The sequence below is a fragment of the Dysidea avara genome, chromosome 15 (assembly GCF_963678975.1).
Source record: "Dysidea avara chromosome 15, odDysAvar1.4, whole genome shotgun sequence".
NCBI classification, from domain to species: Eukaryota; Metazoa; Porifera; class Demospongiae; order Dictyoceratida; family Dysideidae; genus Dysidea; species Dysidea avara.
Window position 1 is genome coordinate 8230684 of NC_089286.1, and position 9766 is coordinate 8240449.

At 36.7% G+C, this 9766-nt stretch overlaps 2 long non-coding RNA genes across 2 annotated transcripts; one reads left to right on the plus strand and one right to left on the minus strand.

The window, feature by feature from the left end:
• Positions 1 to 2752: 2752 nt before the first annotated feature.
• LOC136245072 (uncharacterized) lies at positions 2753 to 6402 on the plus strand. Its single transcript, XR_010695729.1, has 3 exons — positions 2753 to 2922; positions 5702 to 5751; positions 5804 to 6402. It is a non-coding gene; the product is annotated as an uncharacterized lncRNA (long non-coding RNA).
• On the minus strand, positions 5302 to 9540 carry LOC136245073 (uncharacterized). Its single transcript, XR_010695730.1, has 3 exons — positions 8789 to 9540; positions 8269 to 8384; positions 5302 to 6024 (listed from the first exon to the last, which is right to left on the minus strand). It is a non-coding gene; the product is annotated as an uncharacterized lncRNA (long non-coding RNA).
• Positions 9541 to 9766: the final 226 nt, after the last annotated feature.

Consider the following 9766-nt stretch of genomic DNA (forward strand, 5'->3'; position numbering starts at 1 on the left):
CCAAACTCTTTAATATGTTTCCTTTATAAAGATACTGACTGTCCATACTAGAGGGGCTTGCAATCATCTAGCAGTTCAAGTAAAATGTTTATCATGTCACTGTTGTGTCAACCTTTAGCTGTAGCATTAATAAAACTCTATCCACAATATTTAATTATGTAGAGCCACTTAGACTGGTCAAAATTGCACAAATTATTAAATTCAATTAGAAATTAACCACCTTAAACATATTATGAACTCATCACAGGGGAAGTTTTTCATTATAGCTAATTTCTTTTTATGTATCTCATGTCTTTAAATAAATTTATCTACCATAGCAACAACTGTAATTAATGCATTCATAATTATTATTATTATTATTGTTTACTGTGCAAAACCTCTTACAAAGAGTATATACTGACAAGCACAGATAATGAATCAACAAAATTAACTATGTGATTAGATTAGATTAGATTAGATTATCCATTTTTGTCAAAAGACAAGGGTACACAAAAGGCTAAGCCTGTAAACGTGCTCCCCTTCACAAAAAACACATACAAAACAACACACACACATGTACACTGAATAAAAAACAAACAAACAAAAAAAAAAACAGTAAACAGATGTATTAAAAGCTTATACAAAACTGAAGACATATAGTTGATGCTACACAAAAAGAAATCGACGAAGAGCAGAGTGAAAAGCAACACGATTCGACAGTTGAAGAATACTGTGAGGTATTGAGTTCCACAGAAAAGGAGTGTTGACAAAGAAAGAGTGACGATAAGGGTTGATGGTCGATGAGGGAATGGAAAGTGATTGAGGGTGAGATCTTGTGTTTGTAAAAGAAAATTGGAAATACTTGTTAAATGGGATTGAAATTCAATTGTGTAAAATATCATGAGCTAGGCTAATAGAACTGAAAGATCTCCTAGAGTGGAGGGTAGGCCACTTAAGCTGATGCAAACATGAGTCAGAGGATTTAGTCCAGTTTCTAGTAGCAGAATTCCACCTGCTACCACAGACCCAGCGTGCAGCACGTCTTTGAATTGATTCCAGCTGCAAAATATCTTTAGAAGAATGAACACACCAAACTGGAGAGACATATTCAAGGATTGGCCTGACCAAACATTTATATGCTACTGCTTTAACATGTGATGGACATGAAAACAAAGTGTGTCGTAGGTAATTAAGTGAACGAGTTGCCTTAGCTGTCAGATGTCGAACATGATGGTCCCACTTAAGGTGGGAGTTGATGAATACTCCAAGGTAGCGTACCACTGGCTTCAATGGAATGGTTTGACCAGCTAGGGTATAAGAGGATGATGTGTAAGAGGATGATGCTTATACGAAATACAAAGATACGTGATTAATTGATGTTCAGCTAGCCTTGCTTTGATGTGCATGGTGTATGGAAATCCACACAACCACTGAGCACTGGCAAATGTCAATGTAGAAAGTTGTATCATAGCTGGTTCTAGAAAACCTCGCTGATCATTTTTGGATCACTTGTACACATACTTAAATGCTTAACTAGTTTATTATTTAGCTCTGAAAGGACAGAAATGTTGTTGGTTAGAAATGATGGAGACATGTAGGCTAAGTTAACTAAAATTTAATGTAATTTTTTGTATCACCTGCAGCTGTCCACAGCTACTAAAAAGTATTTGCAGCTGTCACTGTATTGGGTATAGACCTTTCCTTGAAATGATGTTTTCTTTGTTTAGCCAACAATTAATCACTAGTTTTAAAGGATTTTTGAGCATTGCTGAAATTTCTTCTCTAGAGCTAAATGTTGAAGTTAATATTAAGATTTCACTCCCTTCATGTATGAACAACATCTACAGATCAAATGTTGTTCACAATGATGCACATAGTATGCATACTATATATAAAAGGTTTTCTCACTGGAGCGTTTATCTAAATGCAAAGATGCATGACATTGTGTTTGGTGCACATTACTTTGTACTGTTATAGTCAAACAGAATCAGAGCTAATTGGATTTAACTTTACTACAAACTAACTAGTTAGCTTAATCACTGTAACATATAATTCTATATTGTCCATGTAGATTCTGAAGATGTTATGTGAAGGTACATCAGCTCAGTCAAATTCTTTAATATGTTTCCTTTACAAAGATACTGACTGTCCATGCTAGAGAGGCTTGCAATCATCTATATAGCAGTTCAAGCAAAAGGTCTATAAAACTTTAAAAAGCAGCATGAATAATTCTCTTTGATGTTGACACAGTTAATGAGGTTATTAATACCACTTAGAGACCTGAGGTTAGGGCTCTAAGTATTATTTAGAGACCTGTTGTCACGTGAGACTGTTATGGTAAATTCAACAACACTTCAAAGAGTTTTCTATGTCACTGATTTAATTAGTGGTTGTATGGTTAGTGAGATTTGGGTTTTTTCAGCCTTACCAGCACTTGATAAAGCTAGCAAACAAGCCAGCTGCTCGATGCATATTCCACATTAATTTTACAACTAGTTAGCCATCAGTGAAACTACTGGTGTTGCCGAGTTTACAGCAAGCATATTACTGAATTTTGCAGCAAACATATTTGCAGCAAGCATGCATATTAATTTTGCGTTCATCTGCTTGTCAGCACTGTTGCCATTAGACCATCAACACACTTCAGCTATGCTATTGCACCTGTTTGTAACTTATGTCGCTTCGTGGCCAGTTGTAATACAGCTTGTCGCTTCCTGGCCAGTTGCTATAAAGCTTGTCGCTTCGTGGCCAGTTGTTATAGGCCGGTTTCGTTACTTTCACATCGTTTGATGCCCCTACGTAAAATTACGTAACAACACTGCGCTATAGGCGCTTTCATAAAATAATTATTAAGCACAGACACGCTTTCGATTCTGGGGAGAGGTGACAGCAGCCAGTGGCCTGTTATGACGTGCTACTAAGGGGTCTGCCAGGATAATAGAGGTGAATTATGTATGCATCAGTATGTCACATCACCACCAAGATCACCACTGTTTGCCTGGTTGTATGCTACAATGCTATGAACAGAATTCTTAACATAGATAATTTCCTTCAGTCCAAATATATTTCAACTTGACTTGGTCAATTATAGTAGAGGGGCAGAGGTTTAGATTGTCCCATGCAGTTGCAGTGGTGTTGATGGTTTTGCAGTGGTGTTGATGGTTTTGCAGTGGTGTTGGTAGTTGAACTAGACCTACAGAATCACCCCCCCCCCCCCCCCCCCCCCTCCCTCCCTCCCACTCCTTAGAATTGCCTGTGAGCGTAACAACGTAGCTAATGGATAATACTGTAGTACAATTTCTGAAACAATATTAACTGTAAATTTACAACAGAAAAATTTTGACAAAAGTAAAATTTGACAAATCAGTTAAATTTTAATTTGTCCAATAAGCACCTCAAAAGTCAGTGTTTAGATATGTTATTGTTTGCTTTTTGTCAAATTTTAATTCGTCAAAGCTGATTAATAATATTGTGAATTCTTCAATTTTTTCTTTCGTCAGTACTTCCTGTTGTATCTGTAAAACTTTGTTAAATATCTACGTGCCTAATCATCTATGCAGCACTGTCTACCTTTCATTTGTGACAGTTAGCTATATAGTGTGTGGGTCATGCCATTCTACAGGTGTATGTTATATATTACTCCACCATTACTGAAGCTCAAAGCAGCCACTGAAATCAATTTATTTTCATGCACAGTGCTGTATAGGTTGAGTAGCTGTATTGCATGATTAAACACCTTAAATTAATTTTTAACATTTCATTGAATTAGTTAATACAGAAATATTGGTACATTTGCAATCTTTGCTGATAGTACAGTCTTGTGCAAGGTTTTGTACCCTGCCCCATGTTGTGTGTGCAGATAACCTTTGTTATTTTATACAATTAGGCATGAGCAGCTGTTACTTCATAACATAAACACAATGGACTGCTTATGTTGGGACTGGTGGGATACAGGGAATTGGGGGATTCACCCATTCACCATAGGGACCTGCAATATATTAGTACAGACTGTCCCAATATTCAATGAGATTAAGTAAACCCAAGAGAGTTATCATTTCTGCCATTTGTTATCCAGCGTGTGCAAGTTCAACTCTTGTTCGTGATTAGAAATAATTGAATCACTCCAGTCTAACAGTTAAATTTCAAGTACATTTACTGCAAAATAGTGTTACACTGCACACGATCAGTAGAGTCTGAGTTAAAAGACAAACCACGTGAATCGCCTCAGTTGGTAGGCATCAAATCATCCTCCAAAATCAGTAGCAAACAAATCAAGATACAGCAACATGTGTGTGCCTTCAAAATACCAGCTATACTGTTACATGTTACAATATGTAGTAAATTGAAATTGTTCACAAGAACTTTGTCCTGTACACTGTCATTGTAAGGCATACCCACAGAATGTGGACCATGTCAGCGTGTTCAAGTGTGAAGTAATTTATTTAGCTGGTCTGCACTATACTGAACAGCGACAATTCAGCACGTGCACTATTCTCTTTCCCTACATCAGGACCCTTTCTCCCTTCACTAAAGGCTTGAAACATGCTATTACTATGTAAAGTTGCTCCTGTACAACTGTAACTACTTTATTTATTAGACTGAAATGTTGTTTAAAAATCCACGGCTTTCATATCATGTACAGCACAGCGTGTTTTGCACTGCTAGGGACATTAAGTACGTATAGGCTTCAGATGAAGTGATCCACTTCATGTGTGGTAACCCAGGGGTTTAAATCAAAGGTAAAGTGCAGTTGTGATTCTGTGTACAGTGAATATGTATGGGGTTTGTTGGAGAGTCAACTACGGAAGGTTGTGAATAATACTTAATGGTGAAATCGTACTTAGAACAAGTAATGTCCCCTTTGTTGGAGAAACGACAAGTTCCTGGTGATAACAATCTGACTGAGTGTACAAATGATAATTATGAAATAATAGTTATACAGGCACAATGTGGCGTCTATGAAATTTATAAACCCAAAGGCCAGGGCTGTAGCGCACAAGCAAAGCAAGGGTGCTACTAAGGGCCTGAGAGTTTATAAATTTCATAGACTCCACATTGTGCCTGTATAACTGCTTCAGACTCTATTTCACATTACACTCAGACCACTTACCTCATCCACAGCTGTTTCTGCTGTAGTCTCGGCAAAAGTAGCTGGCTTTCTTGCAATAATGCTAGCGCCATGGCAACTATGCGTCCTCACGTGACAAAATAATCACACTTGTTAAATCACTGCATGTGAACAATGCATAGCAATTGGACAAACCTAAATTTTGAACATACTTTATATTGTGCCTGCAGGCGTGGAGTATATTAGAAGAGTATATGAGATTCATTACCCACCCAAAACAGCCTAAATAGAGTCTAAGTTGTAGATAATGACACTCTTGAACTGTCTAAACTTACATGAACATTATTGTTAGCATCTGTATTGTTTATGCATTACCCCTCCCTCACTGGATGCATCAATAATTATTGACTGTCCAATATAATAAATAAATAAATACATAATGGTTTGGTTCCAAATTCAGAAAAGGAGACCAAACGGTGTGTTTCCTAGTACATATAAAACAGTGAAATTGTCGGACCACATAGGACATTTGAAATGAAAGCTTCAGGGTGTTTTAGCAGGTCAAGCATTACTACGAATAAGCCACATTCCATTTGTAAATTATTAGGGCTATCATCTGAATGTAATATAGGTAACATACATGTTCTGTTACAGAAAGAAGTTACGGTAATATCGGATCTACTATAAAGATATGATAACAAAGGGTTAGTTATTTGTAAATAAAAAGATGTGATATTTAAACAACAATATGATCAGTTACAGCATGTACATAAAACTTGGAACAAAAAGTTATTGAGCGATGTACCACAGTCTAGCATCACATTATTGCATATGCTGCAGCTCTTCAGGAAAAAAAGTCACTCTTGATGATAGGGTTCTATGTACAATATGAGGAGATACTGGCCAATTTCACCTGCTGTGCGAGTAGTCATGACTGACCCACAATTAGACGATGACATCATTGCTACCTGGCATACCTGCATTAGCAAGAACAAACAAAGTACTTACTATTGTATTTCATTTTACAGAGTATGTCTAAAAAAACTTTGCAAAATGACATTTGTATTAGGAGAACAGCAGAATTCTACATGGAAAGTCACTACTGTCATCAAAATGAAGAAGTGAACACATACATAGCTACAGAAAGAAACTCAGTCATTACTGATGTGCGTAACATGCATATGTGGGTAAAACCCAGTGGGTTTTTCCCTGAATCATCTTGGTGCTGGATGGTTCAAAATTTTTACGTTTTGAATTTTTGTTGCTAGCCCTCACTCTCCATTGTTGTATTTAGTTTTTCATTATATTCTATTCACTTATGAATGGTTTTCAGGTGGTAGTGCTCCTGGACTTAAGTATGGTTATTGTCTTGTATCTATGGTTACTAAGTATGTTGTTGGTTGTTTGGTAACAATGACAGATAGCCAGCTACAGTTGCTAGTGGTGCAAAACCCACATGTTATAGATTACAATGAGCAAACAGGGTGTGGGTTATTTGGAGTATGGTGGAGGGGGGTTACACTGTGACTTCAGAATCACCTGTTTAATTGTAGTGCTAGGCTTATAAAACAAAACACTAGGGGTATCACACAGCACTTACTAAGTCAATCTCAATCTGTGATTGTGGTCAAACTCACAGTCAACAGTCAAGACTACAAAATATCACTACAGTGGGAGATGGGAAGAAGTGTTAAAACTCACAGTTACCTATAAATAAATATTAAAACTTACGACAGAAAAACTTAAAATGTTTCAAAGCTCTGTAACAATTTCACTGTGATTTCAATGATGTATCTTTCACAACTGTAGGTCAGGGAGGTAGGACAAGATCACGTGCACTACAAAGCACTAAACAAAATATTTTATTAAACCGTAGTCATTTTACCTGTTGAAAGTAATAGATCATACAACAATGATTGTATTGTAATAATTGATACCTACTGTTACTGTTGACGTGAAAGTCATGAGACAAAGTGGCAGTAAGGAGGGGTCTGGGCATACTCCCCAAGGAAAATTTTGAAACGCAAGTGTGCCAAGATTGAACCTGGAAATGATTTTAGAGAATGATTGAGATCTGGAAATAATTAGCAAGCTGAAGGGACAAAATAACTACGTATATAATTATGTGCATGAAAGCATTGATTTGATGATTGCATTGATTTTCAGGTTATTTTATATATAATTATTTTATAGTGAACTGTAAGAAAGAAATTAAAACTAGTAAGGTAATTTTAATCAGAGTAGTAGACCATGAAATAGAAAATTTTTGAAAATGGCTATCTCAAGATGCATCTTTAGACTTTTAGTCAAATCCCTGTGGTAAATTGTAAGAGTTAAGAGATACAATACGTAAGTATACTTTCCTGTGGTAAACCTGGCTATTTTGTCTAAATTCTAGAACTAGTCCAATCATCATTTGCAACTAGCCAAAAGTCATTTACAACTAGCTTTTGGCCACAACTAGCCCCCCTTTTTAACCCTTGCCATAACAGCAGCATCTTTCCAATCATGAATCAGACCATTGCAAGCAACAAACTAAATAGAGCAAAATATGTATCAAGCCCCTTCCTCTACTTTTTGTACAGGGTCTATTCAGTTCACATGAAATACTTTAAGTACTCGTGCAACATTATTATGCATTCACATGGTCTTGTCCTACTCCCTGGTTGTTATATAGGTAGCATGTATTAAGAAATTTCTATAGACTGTTGGAAGCACAGGACTGGTGTGTATTGGTAAATGGATATAATAAACCTCAACACTTAAAGTAACAATAAAGGTGTACAGATTTATATCTAGCTGGCTCACATGGTCCAGACAGCAGCTTTCTTGGTTTACTATAGCTAGTTATACTAACTTTTAAAATTGCTAAATGGCCACATTGGATGTGGCCAGGGATGAAAACCTAACAATTAAGCCCAAAACAGCATACAAAATTTCAGGAAGATGCATTCAAGTCAGGTCAAAAGCTGTAAGCCAAAGGCTAAGGTAAATTTTGTCTTTGACACAGATCATCCAATAATGAGTACTTGTGTGACACCCCAGTGAAACAAACGTACACTAGGTCCCTATTAAAAGATGGTCACCAGTAGGTTGAAATACCCCTGAAGTAAATAATCACCATGCTTATGCTAAGAATTCTGTTCATAGCATTTTTAAAACAGTATACTCAAGGATAATGGAAAGTAACAGTGGTGATGTGATACATAATGCATACATACCTCTATTATCCTGGCAGACCAATTAATTGCACATCATCTTCAGTCATCACAAGACTGGCTGCTGTCACCTATCCCCAGTATTGAGTTTGATGTGTCTCAGTGCTTTATCGATGCGCCTATAATGTAGTGTTGTTACATACTTGTATGTAGGGGTGCATCAAACGATGTGAAAGTAACAAAAACTGTTTCAGAAATTGTAAGATATTATGTGAGTTTCAGACCCTTGGGAAGGAGGCTACAGTATTATCCATTAGCTACATAGTTATGCTATTCTTCTAGTTAAGAATACTTCAACTACGAACACTGCTGCAAAACCATCAACACCACTGCAACTGCATGGGACAATCTAAGCCTCTGCCTCTACTATAATTGACCAAGGCACGTTAAACTATATCTGGACTGAAGTTCTGTTCATAGCATTAATACCGGTATTGTAACATAAAACATTACAACCAGGCATAAAGTAACAGTGGTGATCTTGGTGGTGATGTGATACATTACTGTTGCATACATTACTTACCTCTGTTATTCTGGCAGACCCTTAGTCACAGAACACTGGTTGCTGTCACCTCTCCCCATTAGATTCTATGTATCGAGTTTGATCTGGTTTGATAAAGCGTGTCTCAGTCAGTGCTTAATAATTATTTTATTAAAGCGCCTCTAACCCAATGTTGTTACGTAATTTTACGTAGGGAGCATCAAACGATGTGAAAGTAACAAAACCCATTTTAAAAACCGAGCGAAGCGAGGTTTTTAAAATCCTCCAACATCCTTGTTGCTAGGTCTCTAACCAACACTAAGTTGATACCATCAAAAATCACCTGACAATCATGTGAATAAGGAGGCAGTGTTTATTCTAGGATTTCTCCTTTGGAGGGGAATCAGGAATTTGGGGGGTGACCACTGACGTAAAAATCTGCTATTGTAGTTGTCCAAGTTCATAACTATGTAAAACACTTGAAATAGTTTCCAAACTGGTTAGTCATTTAAGGCTGTGTCATGAGTGTTGGTTTTGATATTTGTGATTGGGCGAAGCCAGATTGTATGATCAGGCTCTCTGAGATTAAATCTGGGGGGTATATGTGGTGACTGCATGCCATTTTGAAAGTAGAAATTTTTACAAATTACACTTTCTGAGACTGAATTTAAGCACAATTTTGAGAATTAAGTTTGCTAGTTGAAAAAACTAGGTAGACTTGGGCTCTCAGATATTGAATAGTCATCACTATATGCATGAAATTTAGTTAGTTGTATATGTACCCTAGCAGATATTTGAAAATTAATTGATCTGATACTGAATCTGAGAGCATTTTAAGGTTGCATTTGTAATTTTTAACTTGGGAAAATTTTTCATATTAATCACTCTGAGATTGAACCTGAGAGCATGTTTGGTGCACCGTTTTAAAAACAAGCCTAACCTATAAGTATAGTGTAGTATAGTCACTCACAATTTTAGGGGGTTAGTCTGAGATTTTAGGGAGGCAAAGTCCCCCCTAAC